We start from the raw sequence: 17,554 nt of genomic DNA, 5'->3' as shown, positions 1-17,554 counted from the left end.
AGTGCTGGGTGCCATACTGTGGTCACCTAATTGAGGTTACATTCCATAGCAAATGGGCCTGAGGTGAGGAGTTGCGAGCCACTCGCTTGCTTCAACAATCCAAAAGGGTGGATCAAATCTTGCTCCATCAGAAAAAAGAAAACAGCAATTGGATGGATTTTAACACAGTCGTTAGGCTGTATCACGTTCGGGTCCCCAGAGAGAAAAATGTGAATTTTGCTCCCTAGGTTCGGTATCCAGGTTGACACACAGGCTGTGTACCCACAGGATCCAAGAATGCTCCAGATATACCTAGGCTTACTAGACCTCTCTTACAGAGGAAACGTGATGGAACAGACCTTTGAACGTTGCTTTGCTTCTCCCTGTGACTGTGGGACACGTCCACATGATCACAGCCTCTGGGGATATTGCCACTGAAAACTGACCTCCAAGCAAGTGCTTCCGAGCAGTGTGTGACTCGCAGCACCCAGAATGCTGGGAAAGCTATCTTCCTTCGTGGAAGGAAAGGCATCCACAGAAAGTTTGTCTTCATGCCTCTCTCTTGCAGGAACTCTTTAGCTTCAAAGACATGAGACATCCAGGCCTGCTCCGAGGACCTAAATTGCAGTCAGGGCCATGTGTCTCCCTGCACTTAATGAGGCTTACAAACACATTCCTATGTCATAGTCATACTGCCCATGAGGAAGCAGGTTGCAGGAGTGTGTCTGAGAGTGCTGGGTGCCATACTGGGGTCAACTCATTGAAGTGACATTACACAGCAAATAGACTTGAGGCAAGAAGTTCAGAGCTGCCTGCTCGCTACAGAAATCCCAAAAGGTAGAGCAAATGTAGCGCTTTCCGGAGTAAGAAAACAGCAGGTGGAAGTACATTCAAGAAATTGCCCAGCCACACATGTTTATGGCCCCCCGAGAGCATTCTGTGAATTTTGCCCCCAGGCCCGGTATCCAGGTTGACACACAGGTTGTGTCCCTGCAGGATCCAAGAATGTTCCAGACATACTTAGGTTTACTAGATCTCTCCTACAGAGAACACATGATGGAACAGACATATGCATGTTGCTTTGACTTTCCCTGTGTGTGTGGGATCCCTCCCAAAGGAGGATTTTGCTTCTAAGACGTGAGACATCCAGGCCTCCTCCAAGGTCCTAAATCCCAGGTCAAGGCAGTGTGTCTCCCTGCACTTTCTGAGCCTTGCAAACACATTCCTGGTTCATACCGGTACTGACAATGAGGATGCAGTCTGTGCGGCTGGGTCTGAGAGTGCGGGGTGCATACTGTGTTTACGCCATGGAGGTAACATGTCACTGCAAATTGGCCCAAGGCGAGGCGTTGTGAGCTGCCCACTTGTGTCATAAATCGCAAAGGGTGGGTGGAGCAAAGCTAGCTCTGTCAGAAGTAAGAAAACAGCAATTGCATGGATTTACAAGAAGTTGCTAGGCTGCACCTCTTTAGGGTCCCCCAAGAGAAAAATGTGAATTTTGGCTCCTAGGCTGTGTATCCAGTTTGAACGACAAGGTGTTTCCCTGCAGGATCCGAGAATGTTCCAGAAAGACCTGGCTCACTAGGTCTCTCCTACAGAAAAAAACGTGATGGAACAGACCTATGGATGTTGTTTTGATTTTTCCTGTGAATATGGGGACCCTCCCAACATTCATGGCATCAGGGGACTTGCCACTGAAAAATGACCTTCAAGCAGTGTGTGATTCTCAGCATGCAGGACCCTGGGACAGCTTTCTTCTTTCAAGGAAGGAAAGGCATTCACAGAGAGTGTGTTTCCAGGCCTCTATCTTGCATGAACCATTTTGCTTCTAAGATGTGAGTCCTCAGTTGCTGCTCCGAGTGCCTAGATTCCAGAGTCAAGGCCATGTGTCTCCCTGCACTTTTCTACCCTTGAAAACAAATTCCTAGTTCATTCCGCTATGGTTCCTGAGGATACTCTCGCGGGAGTGTTTCTGAGAGTGCTGGGTGCCATGCTGTGGTCACCTCATCAAGGTGACATTCCACTGCTAATTGGCCAGTGGCAAGGAATTGTGAGCTACCTGCTTGCTTCAGAAATTCCAAGGGGTGGAGAAGAGTAAAGTTAGTTCTGTCACAAGTGTGAAAACAGCATTTGGATGGATTTTCATGCAGTTGCTAAGCCACACCAATTTAGAGGCCCCCGAGAGAAAGATGTAAATTTTGCGTCCTTGGCCTGTATCCAGGCTGACATACTTGCTGTGTCCCCACAGGATCCAAGAGCTTTCCAGACAGAACTGGGCTCACTAGATCTCTCCTACAGAGCAAACGTGGTGGAAGAGACTTTGATGTTGCTGGGACTTTCCCTGTGAGTGCGGGACACCTCTGAATGGGCAGGGCCTCAGGGGAACTTTCCACTAAAAAACGAGCTCCAAGCAAGTGCCTTCAAGCAGTGTGTGGCTCTCAACACGCAGGAGGCTGGGAAAGCCATCTCCCTTGGAGGAAGGAAAGACATCCACAGTGAGTGTGTTTTCAGGCCTCTATCTTGCACCAACTGTATCGATTCTCAGACAGCAGACCTCCAGGCCTGCTTCGAGGGCCTATATGACAGAGTCAGGCCCGTGTGTCACCCTGCACTTACCAAGCCTTGCAAACACATTCCTAGGTCATAGCGGTACAGCCCTTGAGGAAGCAGTGTGTGGGAGTGTGTTGAAAATGCTGGGTGCCATACTGTGGTCACCTCATCAAGGTCACCTTGCACCTCAAAAGGGCTCCAGGAGAGGAGTTGGGGGCCACCCCTTGCTTCAGAAATCCCCAAGGGGGAGCAAAGCTAGCTCTGTCATAAGGAAGAAAACAGCAATCGGATGGATTATCAAGAAGTTGCTAGGCCGCACCGTGTTAGGGCTCCCTGAGAGCAAAATATGAATTTTGTCCCCTAGGCCTGCAATACAGGTTGAAACAGGATGTGTCCACACAGGATCCAAGAATGGTCCAGACAAACCTAGGCTCACTAGATCTCTCTTGCAGAGGAAATGTGATGGAACAGACATTTCGATGTTGATTTGACTTTCCCTGTGAGTGTGGGACCCCTCTCAAAGGGCAGGGCCTCAGGGCCCATTGCCACTGAGAAATGACCTCCAAGCAAGTGATTGCCAGCAGTGTTTGACTCCTAACACGCAGGAGGCTGGGAAAGCTATCTTCCTTTGAGGAAGGAAAGGCATCCACAGAGTGTGTTTTCAGGCCTCTACCTTGCAGCAAGTATTTCACTTCTCAGACATCAGACCTCCCAGGCCTGCTCCGAGGGCCTAATTCCAGAGTCAGAGCCATGTGCCTCCCTGTAATTGCCAAGCCTTACAAACACATTCCTATGTCATAGTCATACTGCCCATGAGGAAGCAGGCTGCAGGAGTGTGTCTGAGGGGGCCGGGTGCCATTCTGTGTTCACGTTGAGGTCACCTCGTACCTTGCCTCAGAAATCTGAAAGGGGGTGGGGGGTGGGGGTGGGTAAAGCCAGCTCTCTCAGAAGGAAGAAAACAGCAATTGGATGGATTATTAAGAGCTTGCTAAGCCTCACCGCATTAGGGCTCCTTGAGAGCAAAATGCGAATTTTGTCCCCAAGGCCCAGTATCCAGGTTGACACACAGGGTGTCCCCCCACAGGATCCAATAATATTCCAGACAGACCTAGGCTCACTAGATCTCTTCTGCAGAGGAAACGTGATGGAACAGACTTTGGAAGTCACTTTGACTTTACCTGGGAGTGGGGGTCCCCTCCCTAGGGGCAGGGCTTCTGGGGCCATTGCCACTTAAAAATGACCTCCAACCAAGTGTTTTCAAGCAGTGTGTGACCCTCAGCAGGCAGGAGGCTGGGAAAGCCTTCTTCTTTCAAGAAAGGAAAGGCATCCACAGAGAGTGTGCTTTCAGGCCTCTGTCTTGCAGCAGGTGTTTCACTTCTCAGATGTCAGACCTCTAGGCCCGCTCCAAGGGCCTAAATTATGGAGTCAGGGCTGTGTGTCTCCCTGCACTTTCTGAGCCTTGCAAACACATTCCTAGTTCAGAGTGGTCCTGCCCATCAAGAAGCAGGCTCCGGGTGTGTGTCTCCTAGAGGAGAACATAGGCAAAACACTCTCCGACATAAATCACAGCAAGATCCTTTATGACCCACCTCCCAGAATATTGGAAATAAAAGCAAAACTAAACAAATGGGACCTAATGAAACTTAAAAGCTTTTGCACTACAAAGGAAACTATAAGTAAGGTGAAAAGACAGCCCTCAGATTGGGAGAAAATAATAGCAAATGAAGCAACAGACAAAGGATTAATCTCAAAAATATACAAGCAACTCCTGCAGCTCAATTCCAGAAAAATAAATGACCCAATTCAAAAGGGCCAAAGAACTAACAGACATTTCTGCAAAGAAAACATCAGATGGATAACAAACACATGAAAAGATGCTCAAACATCACTCATTTTATTCAGAGAAATGCAAATCAAAACCACAATGAGGACCATTAACCACACCAGTCAGGATGGCTGCTATCCAAAAGTCTACAAGCAATAAATGCTGGAGAGGGTGTGGAGAAAAGGGAACCCTCTTACACTGTTGGTGGGAATACAAGCTAGTACAGCCGCTATGGAAAACAGTGTGGAGATTCCTTAAAAAACTGGAAATAGAACTGCCATATGACCCAGCAATCCCACTTCTGGGCATACACACTGAGGAAACCAGATCTGAAAGAGACACGTGCACCCCAATGTTCATCGCAGCACTGTTTATAATAGCCAGGACATGGAAGCAACCTAGATGCCCATCAGCAGATGAATGGATAAGGAAGCTGTGGTACATATACACCATGGAATATTACTCAGCCGTTAAAAAGAATTCATTTGAACCAGTCCTAATGAGATGGATGAAACTGGAGCCCCTTATACAGAGTGAAGTAAGCCAGAAAGATAAAGGACATTACAGCATACTAACACATATATATGGAATTTAGAAAGATGGTAACGATAACCCTATATGCAAAACAGAAAAAGAGACACAGAAATACAGAACAGACTTTTGAACTCTGTGGGAGAATGTGAGGGTGGGATATTTCAAAAGAACAGCATGTATACTATCTATGGTGAAACAGATCCCCAGCCCAGGTGGGATGCATGAGACAAGTGCTCAGGCCTGGTGCACTGGGAAGACCCAGAGGAATCGGGTGGAGAGGGAGGTGGGAGGGGGAATCGGGATGGGGAATACGTGTAAATCTATGGCTGATTCATATCAATGTATGACAAAACCCACTAAAATGCTGTGAAGTAATTAGCCTCCAACTAATAAAAAATTAAAAAAAAAAAAAAAAAGAATGCTCCAGACAATCCTAGACTCAATAAATCCCTCCTGCAGAGGAAACATGATGGAAGAGACCTTTGGATGTTGCTTTGACTTTCCCTGTGAGTGTGGGTCCCCTCCCTAGGTGTAGGGCCTCAGGGGTTATTGTCACTCAGAAATGACCTCCAAGCAATGCTTACAAGCAGCGTGTGACTGTCAGCACGCAGGAGGCTGGGAAAGCTATCTTTTGAGGAAGAAAAGGCATCCAGAGAGAGTGTGCTTTCAGGCCTCTATCTTACAGCAACTGTTTCATGTCTCAGACGTCAGACCTCTAGGCCTGCTCCAAGGCCCTAAATTCCAGGGTCAGGGCCATGTGTCCCCCTGAATTTTCCGAACCTTGTAAACACATTCCTCGGTCATAGCAGTACTGCCCATGAAGATGCCAGCTGCAGGAGTGAGTCTGAGAGGGCTGGGTTCCATACTGTGGCCACCTCCTCAAGGTTACCTTGCTCCTCAGATTGGCCCCAGGCGAGGAGTTACAGGCCACCCCCTTGCTTCAGAAATCCAAAAGGGGAGAGCAAAGCTAGCTCTGTCAGAAGGAAGAAAAGAGCAATTGGATGGATTTTCAAGCATTTACTAGGCCGCACTTCATTAGGGCTCCCCAAGAGAAAAATGTGAATTTTGCCCCCTAGGACCAGTATCCAGCTTGACACACAGTGTGTGTCCCCATAGGATCCAAGAATGTTCCAGACAGACCTAGGCTCACTAGATCTCTCCTGCAGAGGAAACGTGATGGAACAGACGTTTGGACGTCGCTTTGACTTTCCCTTTGAGTGTGGGACCCCTCCCTAGGCACCGGGGCTCAGGGGCCACTGCCACTGACAAATGACCTCCAAGCAAGCGCTTTCCAGCCGTGTGTGACTCTCAGCCCACAGGCGGCTGGGGAAGCTATCTTCCTTGGAGCCAGGAAAGGCAGCCCCAGAGAGTGTTTCCAGGCCTCTATCTTGCAGCAAGTGTTTCACTTCTCAGACGTCAGACCTCCAGGCCTGATCCAAGGGCCTAAATTGCAAAGTCAGGGCTGCGTGTCTCCCTGCACTTTTCGAGCCTTGCAAACACATTCCTAGGTCATAGCAGTACTGCCCACGAGGAAGCAGGCTGTGGGAGCGTGTCTGAGAGGGCCAGGTTCCATACTGTGGTCACCTGGTCGAGGTCACCTTGCACCTCAAATGGACCACAGGCGAGGTGTCTCGTGCTGCCCCCTTGCTTCAGAAATCCCAAAGGGGGGAGCAAAGCTAGCTCTGTCAGAAGGAAGGAAACAGCAATTTGATGGATTTTCAAGCAGTTGCTAGGCCGCACCACGTTAGGGCTCCCTGAGAGAAAAATGCAAATTTTGCCCCCTAGGTCTGGTATTCAGCTTGACACACAGAGTGTATCCCCGAAGGATTCAGGAATGTTCCAGACAGACCTAGGCTCACTAGCTCTCCCCTGCAGAGGAAACTAACACAAAATTGGAAATCAAGTACATTCCAATATAAAAGAAACATCAAATTTAAAAAATGAGGATGCTCCCATGCCTTCAAGGAGCCTCGAAAACCTGGCCTACAGCTGCCTTCGGAATGCAGCTGTTACAACCCTGTCCCTGACTCCCTCCATTTCTGCTGCTCATGAATCCTGCCATCCTTCAGTTTTAGTGGACAAGCGTGTACCTAAATGATAGTAACTGACCCTTAAAATGAGAATTCTCAACAAATCGTTTGCAAAAATGTTCTAAGTAAATCATAAATAGCAGATGGAAGATGAAATCAAGAAGAGTTTGGGTAAAGCTCACCACTTGAGTTCCAAATTATGATTGTATTAGAAGTAGATGCCTTGAAACAGTTGAGAGGCTATAAAAATAAATGATTCAATGCTGAAATGTTTCCCAAATTAATTCAAATTGACATGAATAAAAATAAAACTATCCCAACAAATATGACAAATACCTCCAGTACACACCACCACTTGCTAGCTTTAAAAACTATACAGCTGATCCCTAACCTGTGCAGCTGCCCTACAATAAGAGCCTTAGCTCTGTACAGATTTAAACAGATTACATTTTGTAAAAAGTTTTTTTCTTGAGAATATGTTACTGTTCTAACATCTTAATAGTCAATTACAAGAATTAAACCTATTGAGAGCTGCACTAAGCACTTCTATAAAAACATCAGTTAGCTCATCAGCTATAACGACTCTGGGAAGGAAGAAGCTAGAAATATAATAAGCAGCAGGTCTTCCAACTCCACCTGTCCTCGTACATCAGACCACGACCACTTCTCTGGTGCAAACACATCAACACAGAATAAGCCTCTTACTTCACTCACGGTGCATACACGAATGGTGATAGGTAAAACTTGGAGAGCTCTTCTTAGACAACCATGAGATTATTTGCTGCTTCCATAACTTTCAATACCTTTTTGTAATGTCTAAGTAAGATAGGGTGAAAGAGAATGAAAAACACTTATTAATTATCACTAAATACATATGATGTCATATCTATCACTGTTTTTAAAAGTTCCTTGTACTAAAATAGGACCCTACATAGAGCAAAGCGTTCATTTCCTCACAAGAATGACATCCAAAATATGGTCTCTGAACTGCCTGTACTTTTCCTCCTTACCACCAGTGGAAGTGATAACCGACCCTAATGATTTATCAAGGAAGTGAAATCATTACCAAAAATTAAGAGTATCTATTGTTAGTAGCAAGAGGTATGGTTTTTTGGGGGGGATGGGGTAGGCAGAACTTTTATAAGTTTATTTTGAAGAAGTTACTTTTTAAAGTGTTCAAAAATGTTTTTACAACTGATCTTGCAGTTTTCACAAACTGGAAAACTGTAAATGACATGCAAAGGCCGTTGACAGGGCGCTGGTTACAGAAATGAGAGTGGAGCCAGGAGCGGACTCTGACTGAGACACGGAAGGTGAGGACGGGCATGGAGCGGCGCACACGCTCCCCCCAGAGCAGAGGGACTCTGGTGTGCAGCGCACGCGATGGCGGAGCACACGCCGTCTTCCTGGCCTAAAGCACAGAGGAGGGTGCCGGCTCCTCCGATACAGTTGCAATAATTTTGAGATCAATTCCTATAGAAAATATTAAAGGCCTCTCCTTGGATGAGGTCAACGTATGTCCCTACCTGACTGCTGTAGACAAATGGATCTGAATTACAAATATTACTTTATCCGACACATGAAAAATGTCATCCCTCCTCAAAATATAGATATATAGGCTTTCACAAGCCTCTACATTTTCTGTGGTACATACTCCACATTTATAAACAACATACATACACAGATACATACACACACATAAATGAATACAGAAAATACCTAAGAGTTCATTTCTTTATCAGCCACTTCTTTCTGCTTTTCTTTGCCAAGGTGATTGGCCAGGATTCCCTCCTGTAAGCTTCTGGCATTCCGTTCTCCAGAAAGCTGCTTCTGAGTCATGTCACTCTTCCATAACCTGGAGAGACACTGTATGAAGTTTTTGGGCCCATATCATTAAAAGAAAAAAAAAAAAAAAACAGTTAAAAGCTTAGAAGCAGAATATAAAATATATAAAACTGTTTAGAGGAAGTAGCCTTTTCAAGCACAAGAATCTTTATCTCACGTGATTAACTTGGACCTTAATTTAAATGTCTGCTAAATTTATCACAAAGCAAAAGCATGCAGATATATTATTGTGAAAGGAAATTTCTTTACAAAGCATTTAACTAGTTCCTTCACAGTCTCAAGCCAAGTTAGACTGTATTTTAACATTTAAAAACCCCAAATTAATACATGGATTGGAATTAAGAAGATTATTTTGTCTAATGTATCAAAAGTGCCAATCATTATGTTAATAATTAACCTCAAGTTATATCCAGTCCTCCACTCCGAAAACACATACAGAGCATCTATTAGAAGCCAAGAATAGTAAGAAACTAATCACTTAAACTACGAATGTCACAGTTCATACCTAGGTTGGGATAACACCTTGTTTGAAATCTAAATAATACATATTAAATAAATGGGATATTATAAATAATATTGATGAAATGGTGTGAGAAATTTGAAATTTTCAGCAACGATTACTCTACCTGATTCACATCCTTTCTCAGTCTTCAGTTCCATCTAGTGCTCTGAGAGTGAGTTCAAGTTGCTGTTTCATTTCAGCTTCTTTACTATATTGGTCTTCCTTTCTTCTTAACTGCTCCCTAATTTTTTCATATAACATGCCAGCATTTCTTCTATTCTCTTCTTCTTGCTTTAAGGTCAATCTGCAAAATTTATAGAGCTCTTCTTAAAAAAAACATGAGACTATTCACTGCTGCAGTAACTTTCACTCCCTCTTCACAATGTTTAAAATAGTAAAATGATGGGAAATACAGTGAAGAACACTTAATAATGATCACTGTTTTCATGCAGAGGATTAAGAAGAAAACAGCATAAATATTTTTTTCTGTCTTGAGAAAAATGGCTACTTCATACTTCTGTGGGTGGCAATGAAAAGTAATCTAAACTTTCTAAAGAATAGTTTAGAAATATAGATTGAAGACCGTTTCTAAACGTTCTCATACTTAAACCAAATAATACACTATTATTAAAGAAAATGAATTCAAAATAATTAGAAATGTAGAAATGAATCTGTAGAAAAGATGTTCCTTGTAAGATTAAACATAATACAGAAAAGTGAAAAACAATCGAAAGTCAATCTGTTGAATCGTGAATGAGGTTTCCATTATGGTGGACTCCTGTATGATCATGAAAATGATGATTTGGAAAAATATACATTAAGTCATTAGAAGCATTCACTGTTAAGAACTTATATTACTTCCATGAATTTCACACTCCAGAATACTAACGACGTATTCTCTGCTGTAAAATCCCAGAGGGTAAGTTAAAAATTATAACACAGCTACGTCTCTGCAGTATTGAAGTAAATAACAGTTCATATATTACTTTAAAACTAGGATGTGCAGTATCTCAAGCTGCCAAGCTCTCGTTGCCACTCCACTTTCTGATGCCCTAACTGTGATTCACTTCTTTGCTCTCCGACAGTTCTTTCTGTAGCTCATGGACCTTATTTTCCAGTTTTTAAATTTCTCCTCTAAGTAGTTCACAGTGGCTTTTTTAAAGTTCTATTTATCTTTCACATGAAACAATTGCATCCCGAATTTTCAACAAGCTAACACAATCTGCAACAAGAAGAAAACACATAGAAACAAGAAACACACTGATGTGAGTAATTTTTGAGTATAAAGGACTGTGTCTTTCATGTCCACTCCTCCATACACTGAATAAATATTGAGTGTCTATCAAGTGGAAGACATTATTCTAAGCTCTCCAGATAAAACACATGACCCTGGCTCTTGTTTAGCTTGCAGTCTAGTAGAAGAGAAAGAGAAATGAAATAATAACATATATATGTATATATATAAAATTATAAATTCAGGTACAGTAAGAATGATCATAAGGCTCAGCGTATACACTCACTTTCACTGTCTTTTAATACAAAATATATCTATAAGATGCACAGCACTGTAATATCCATAGCTCTAGAGCAGTCCTAGACAAGGTGAGCATGTATTACTACACTGTACACAAACAGGCTTTGTGTTGATATTTACACCACGGTCCTAACTTTATACCTCAAGCCAAGCGGTTCTACTTGCAATGTGGAAATCTCAGAGTGAAGACATCACCATCCTGGGAAGCACTTTCAGATGACTGAGTTCAGTCATTCAGGTAGCTCACGTCATTAATCTGTGCTTTGACCTACATATAAACAATACTGTTTCACAATGTCCTTAAAATATTTATAAAATATACTAACTGTACAAAGGTGATAAATAGCTCGTCATTAAATGAAAAACAGACACTTCTTAAAAGGACAGATTTTTATCAAAATGATAATTTGATCAATAGCGTTTCTAAATTAAGTTCTCAAAGTTTATGTCTCTACAACATATGAAGATTTTCTCTTTTGACACTATTCCTTTTACAAAATATATTTTACTAGGATGATATTTTTTATAATTAACTTTTTTATTATACCTTATTCTTTTCATTAGATGTTTTCTTTGCAGCCCTAAAATAACAAATGATTCTTTTCAGGCTAATATTAAATATTTCAAAATACAAACAATATCTAAACTTTGGCTTTTTACATAAAACCTTTGCACTGGGAAGTAATTTTTTACTAAAAGATTAAACAATGAATAAGAGTGGCATTAATGGACAAAGAAAATATATGAATAATGCTAATAAAGCATTGAATTTAGATGAAAGGAAAAGGAAAAATATAACATTACTTGTGTTATTTGATAGGAAGCAGTATACCAGGGTTTATGGAAGCTGTCATTTTCAATAAGAACTACCTTTTATGGCAGTGAAACCTATCTTGGAGTATTCCTTAATTCCTTATAAGAAAGAAACCCATTTTTAAGAAAACCACAATAACCATGATATTAGTCTTCTGAGGACTTCCTATGCAACCACTATGCATTATGATCAGCACTTGCCATATCTGAAGGCACTTTTGATCCTCACAGTGATTCTCGAAGACAGGTAATGCATGAGGTCCTCTACACGGGGAAAGATGGGGTACAGAGAGACTGAGGACCGTGTCCAAGCCCACGGCAGGTCACCAACAGTCCCAGAGTTCAAACCCAGGAAGTCTGGCCTCAACACTGCGGCTCCAAAGCATGCTGAGAAAGTCAGATTTAAAGAAGTCTTTCTAAGTAATATCATAGCAAATGAATCTATATTATTATTCCATGCCTACCAATAGCTATAAATAATTAATGATTTCTGAATCTTAGCATATTTCTAAAAAAATCAAACATCTTTCCATGTAGGCAATATTGGAAATCTACTTGCAATAAAGACTTGCTTTTTGTAAAGAAATTCATCAATAGGCATTCATGTAACCATTCTGCTCTTTCTACATGCATCTGACATGCACTTATTGAGCACACAAGATGTGTTAACGGCACTCTTAGTATGGGAAGCATGGTTTTAGTAATTTAGAACTTTATGATCCAAAAATAATAATTAAGGAAAGATTGTCAATAGCTTTTTCTACTGAATATAAACAAAAATTCCCCTTTTCCCAGGAATCTGTAAACAACATGAAGTTAATATGATGTGATGTTTCAGAGTACCTTACAAAACTGTAGCTACTCACAATAATACGATCATCCAGAATCACCAAGGAATGATTAAATCCTATTCAGTATAGCCTAAGGGTTTGTATATTCATGATTCTATAATTTAAAAAAATCTATGTATGATAGAATTAATTGAAGCAATCATCTGCATATTCAATTACATAAGAATATTACACTTCAGAACCAATGAACAAGCCCTTACCACAAAACTATATATGAACAGAAGTATTGTGTACAATTAGTTTACTGTAATAGTTGAAAGATAATGTCATATAATCAATAAGCTTTCTAACACTGGAAATGGAAACAAGATTCAACTCAATAAACACGTCCTCTGCTGGCTCATTTCTAGCAGCATATATACACTAAAAGCTCCCATCTGAATATAAAATAGGAAACTCCCGTGACCTCCCTATTCCCCTTCAGTTACCATCCAGTTCTCCACTGCCTGTCCCAGGAAATAGCGCCTGTGCAGCTGTTTACGTGTATTTGCTACAGTTCAGCTGCCAAGGGGACGAGGCCCTGAGACGACTTCTGGCCAGAGGCCCTCGTCCTCACCTTACCCTTTTGCAGTTAGGTGAAAAGTAACTTGCCTTACCCGAAAATAGAGAAACACCTGAACTCAAAACCCAATTTTGTCCCTGTTTGTTTGAATTAATTCATGTATATTAAATCTACCAAAAATGAATTAGGAGATGATTTTTAATGTTATAAATGCTGGCTTCCCTTAAAAATATTTCCTCTCACTATATCTTAAACAGGGAGTCCTTACAGCACATTTGAAAGCTTTTTTTTTTTTTTTAAAAGGACTAATATCTGGAGAACAGACAAACTTTATATTATGAGGAGCCAAAATCTATTAACACCAATCAGAAAGAGAAACCAATTCCTAAATTAATGCAAATTATATATAATGATAATGTTGTACATCAATACATATTACCTGCTTAAATTCAGTCATGTGTGTACTCAGTCCTGTCTGACTCTTTGCATCCCCTAGGACTGTAGCCTGCCCGGATCCTCTGTCCATGGGGACTCTCCAGCCAAGAACATGGAGTGGGTTGCCACAACCTCCTCCAGTAGATCTTTCCAACCCAGGGATTGAACCCAGGTCTTCCAACAATACTGGAGTGTGTATCCCAGCCTTTTCACCGAGGGAATTTCCTGACCCAGGAATTGAACCGGGGTCTCCTGCATTGCAGGTGGATTCTTTACCAGCTGAGCTACGTGGGAAGCCCCTACATTCAGTTATATTAAATCCTAACAGCCACCGATGAAAGTGGATAAAGCATTTTTAATAATATTTACTGATTTCCCACCTGGAAATGAAATAAACTATAAAGTTATTATTTGTACCCTAACAACAAAGGTCCAATCTGGAAGGTTCAATTCTTTTAATAGGCAGTTGGGCTGATTCTATGATCTACTCTCTTGCTGAATGTTCATCCCTAAGTCCATCCTAAAGGAGGTCAGTCCTGAGTGTTCATTGGAAGGACTGATGTGGAAGCTGAAACTCCAATACTTTGGCCACCTGATGCGAAGAGCTGACTCATTTAAAAAGACCCTGATGCTGGGAAAGACTGAAGGCAGGAGAAGAAGGGGACGACAGAAGATGAGATGGTTGGACGGCATCACTGACTCAATGGACATGAGTTTAGGTAAACTCCGAGAATTGGTGATGGACAGGGAGGCCTGGCATGCTGCAGTCCACAGGGTCACAAAGAGTTGGACATGACTGAGCAACTGAACTGAAGTCAACTATGCTGAGATATCAGACAGAATGAATCTTTAGTCTTGGCATCAGTGACTGGCAATTTCAACAGAAAACCTTGACCACTGGCAATGATTTCTCTCTACACATATCTAGGTCAGGGACCATCATTGTCCTATTCTTCATAAATTCAACTCTTTAATCCTATGATTCGGTATTTGATCTCACCTTCTTTACCATGTAAAGAAATTATAAAAATGGAAGAAGTAAACAGTAGTCAGGAGGGTTTTTTGCCTCAATTCCAAAGACAAGCTATAAATTACAGTAGACTCTAACAATATTTTAAGTTTTCTAATCGAAGTGCTATAAAAACTTAAGTGATCATCTGTTGATTCTAAAAGTCTACTTTTGAAAGGTAATTTTCTTTGTTATGAACTTTGTTGCAAACCGTATTATGTTGTTAAAGACTAGAAAATAGTATTAAACCAGAAATTTAAATTTACACTTTCACTTACCTGTGAATGGTTATTTTCATCTCCATCAGATTTTTCTTGTTCTTCCTCTCATGTCATTTCTAAGTCTAGTTCTGCTGACAAATCTGTATGTTTTGTTAAAATTACCTAGAATATTTAGATAAAAGACAGAATATTTAAGATATAGATTTAAAATATTGTATCAAATGACAGCTTATATCAATCTTAATCTTCAGCTAAATATTTACTTCTTTAAGAAACACTTCCAATGATCTAAAACTTCAAGAAACCTTTTGGGAGATACCAGAATTCATCAGGTTACAGGCACACAAACCACAAAATTGGAACAGATGACCTTGTTAGGTAGTTAGAATAGGAAAAAAGAGTCCAGAACAGCGGTGGCTGAAAGACAAGGAAGGGTAGAGCCCACAAAGATAGAACAAAGGAAGGTCCAAGGACCGGAGTGAGGACCTCAGGTAGAACAAACAGCACTCCTGGCTAGCCCAATTTACATCGGGCAAGCCCAGGGGGAGGATAAAAAACATATAAGAGAGGAACCAAAGGGCCAGGGGTGTCTCCCCTATGCGTGTGCGCTCTGACTCTCTCTCTCTCTCTCTCCCTCTCTTCTCTTTGCGTCTTTTGGGTCGGCATGCCCTCACACCTCCAGGATGTATTTTCCAAATAAAACTGAGCTGTAACATGGAGCTATAACACTTTCGGAGGGCTGTGACGCGCCGAGAGGTTAAAGTCTGTTGCTTCAAATTTTTGCTGTGACAAGACAGAAGCGAGGAAATTACACACTCCCTTGACAACCTTAATAGATGAAGAAAAGGTGAATATTGGAGTGGTGTTTCTGGTAGGGAATCACATGCTCCATCAGCTGTGCAAGTCTCAGCTGCCAGAAGACAGAGAAAGCAAACAAGGCAGTGAAGAAGCCCAGAGCACTCAGCCCTGGGCCACCTGTGCACCGACGTTTCCAAAATTAGATGTTGTGGCAAAACCTACTGTGTGCTGACTCCTTTTATGCAACCTGCAGCCAAACAGTATTTCTTAGAAAGGTGTTTGCATTCTTCCTGTGACCATAGTAAGACAATGCATGACAAAGAGTGTCAGGAGAAAGTGAATTCATTTAGGCTATCATGTAGCATACCTGAGAGTGGGTAGCAGGATTATATGTAGAATTTTGCATCTAGTTGGGAGACCTGGGTAGACATCTAGACATTGCCTTCTCAAAATGTGGCTTCGTAGCCATATTTTTGCATAGCTCTAAATTCATAAGTATTTGTTATAAATTATATTCAGTATGACTGCAGGAGCACCTCTGAAGCCAAATGCTAAAATATTTCTTGTGTTTTCTATGACGTTATATATTTTAGAATTGGCTTTCCCAGTGATAATGGGAGTCATGGGAAATTGCTACATAGTACCTCCTCAGTTGTACCTGTCTAATATATCAACTTGTTTTATTATTTGTAATGAATTAATAGTTCAGAAGGAATGTTGGTTTTAAGAGTGCTGTATCATTTAAAAGCAGTGTATAGAAAAGCAATTCTTATTCTACTGGGATGCCCAGACTATTGAGTAACCACATCTAATACGTGTTGTCCATGAATACCAATTAATTTAGTGCCTTCAATCGGTCATACAATCAGGGCTCTAGTAAGAAATCATACACTGTTTCTTTTTTCACTCCTATTGTTTTTTCTTTTCTTTCCTCACCTGTAGAACTTCCCTTTGCGTTTACAAGATTCTCAGTTATCTCCTAGAATAGTGACTACAAGCTATAAACTCAAAGTGTTTTGTGTGTGTGTGTGTATGTGTGTGTGTGTTTTACATCTCTACAAGTGACTTGTTTGCTCTTATTTCTCAGTGAGCTTGGTTGGTCCAAGAAGCACAACTTCAAATAAATCACCTACCTGAATCCTTTCAACACTGGAAGAAGTGACATAGGAAAACCACCAAATAAATAGAAGCAACTTCAGACAGTTCATGCAGATTCTCAGTCTCTTCTCAGTCGCTACCTTTTATGGAGTAACCGGCAGAGTCTATTCCTTTAGGGTCCCAGGATTTGTACATGTATTGATTTCATATAGATTTATTCTGTACTCGACCTAGAACATTTTATATCCTAAATATTTCTGGAACCATTCCCCAGTATAGGCCTGCATCACCTTTTTTTTTTTTCATTATTAATGTCTTCAGATTCTTCTCCCTCCACTTATTTGTATGCCCTTCAGATTCCATCCCCTGTAGTGTTTAGAGTCACCTGTCTTAAAAGCACATGTGACAGTAAACCACTCGTCAAATCGCATTAATATGTAGACATCTTACAGCGACGCGTGATGCTTTCATAGTCTGACTTGTGCCTGACTCTCCATCTCTCTCATTTTCTGTCCTTTGCTCTGGAATCCTGAGCCGCTGCTGGCGCCCCCTCACCCGTCCCTGCGCTCTGGACAAATGTTCACCCTCTCCTGTGTGCTTCTTTCGCCGTCTTGCTGCAGCCTTCCGTGCGCTCCCTCTCCTGCCCGCTGTTCCCGTGAACTGCCAAAGTCTGCGTTCAGGCAGTCTCTCTCGAAAAGTCATCCCTGACCCCCTTTGTCTACGTTTGTCTTTAAAGTTCAGTGTCTAGTACTGAGCAGGAACCCCCCAAATAATTATTGAATAAAAGAACTAAAGACTTCTGTATACCTGGGTGATTCTTAAGAGCTTGTCCTCTGCAATCTAAGAGCCAAGAGGGTAGACATGTGAAGAAATAACTTACATTCAGGTAATGAAGATACACTTGAAAAATCTATAAAGTCCTAAGGAACTTTAGGAAAGAGATACCTGTTTATCTGGGGAAAAAACAGCTATAATCAAGGAGAACTTTACAAAGCAGGCTGAGTCTTAAAAAGTGAAAAATAATTTCT

General features: G+C 41.6%; 1 long non-coding RNA gene across 4 annotated transcripts; it reads right to left on the bottom strand.

Moving 5' to 3' along the window:
* Window positions 1–7,391: 7,391 nt before the first annotated feature.
* Window positions 7,392–14,838, bottom strand: LOC122429470. 4 transcript variants are annotated; one of them, XR_006266013.1, is made up of 6 exons: window positions 14,688–14,817; window positions 11,829–11,999; window positions 10,934–11,067; window positions 9,390–9,569; window positions 8,638–8,773; window positions 7,392–7,734 (listed from the first exon to the last, which is right to left on the bottom strand). It is a non-coding gene; the product is annotated as an uncharacterized LOC122429470 (long non-coding RNA). The 4 variants fall into 4 exon arrangements; XR_006266014.1 differs by having other exon boundaries at window positions 10,941–11,067; XR_006266012.1 differs by lacking the exons at window positions 10,934–11,067; window positions 11,829–11,999 and having other exon boundaries at window positions 14,688–14,838.
* Between the last annotated feature and the right edge of the window lie 2,716 nt (window positions 14,839–17,554).

This window comes from Cervus canadensis, chromosome 28 (assembly GCF_019320065.1).
Source record: "Cervus canadensis isolate Bull #8, Minnesota chromosome 28, ASM1932006v1, whole genome shotgun sequence".
Lineage (NCBI taxonomy): Eukaryota > Metazoa > Chordata > Mammalia > Artiodactyla > Cervidae > Cervus > Cervus canadensis.
This window is presented reverse-complemented; position numbering and strand designations above follow the sequence as displayed.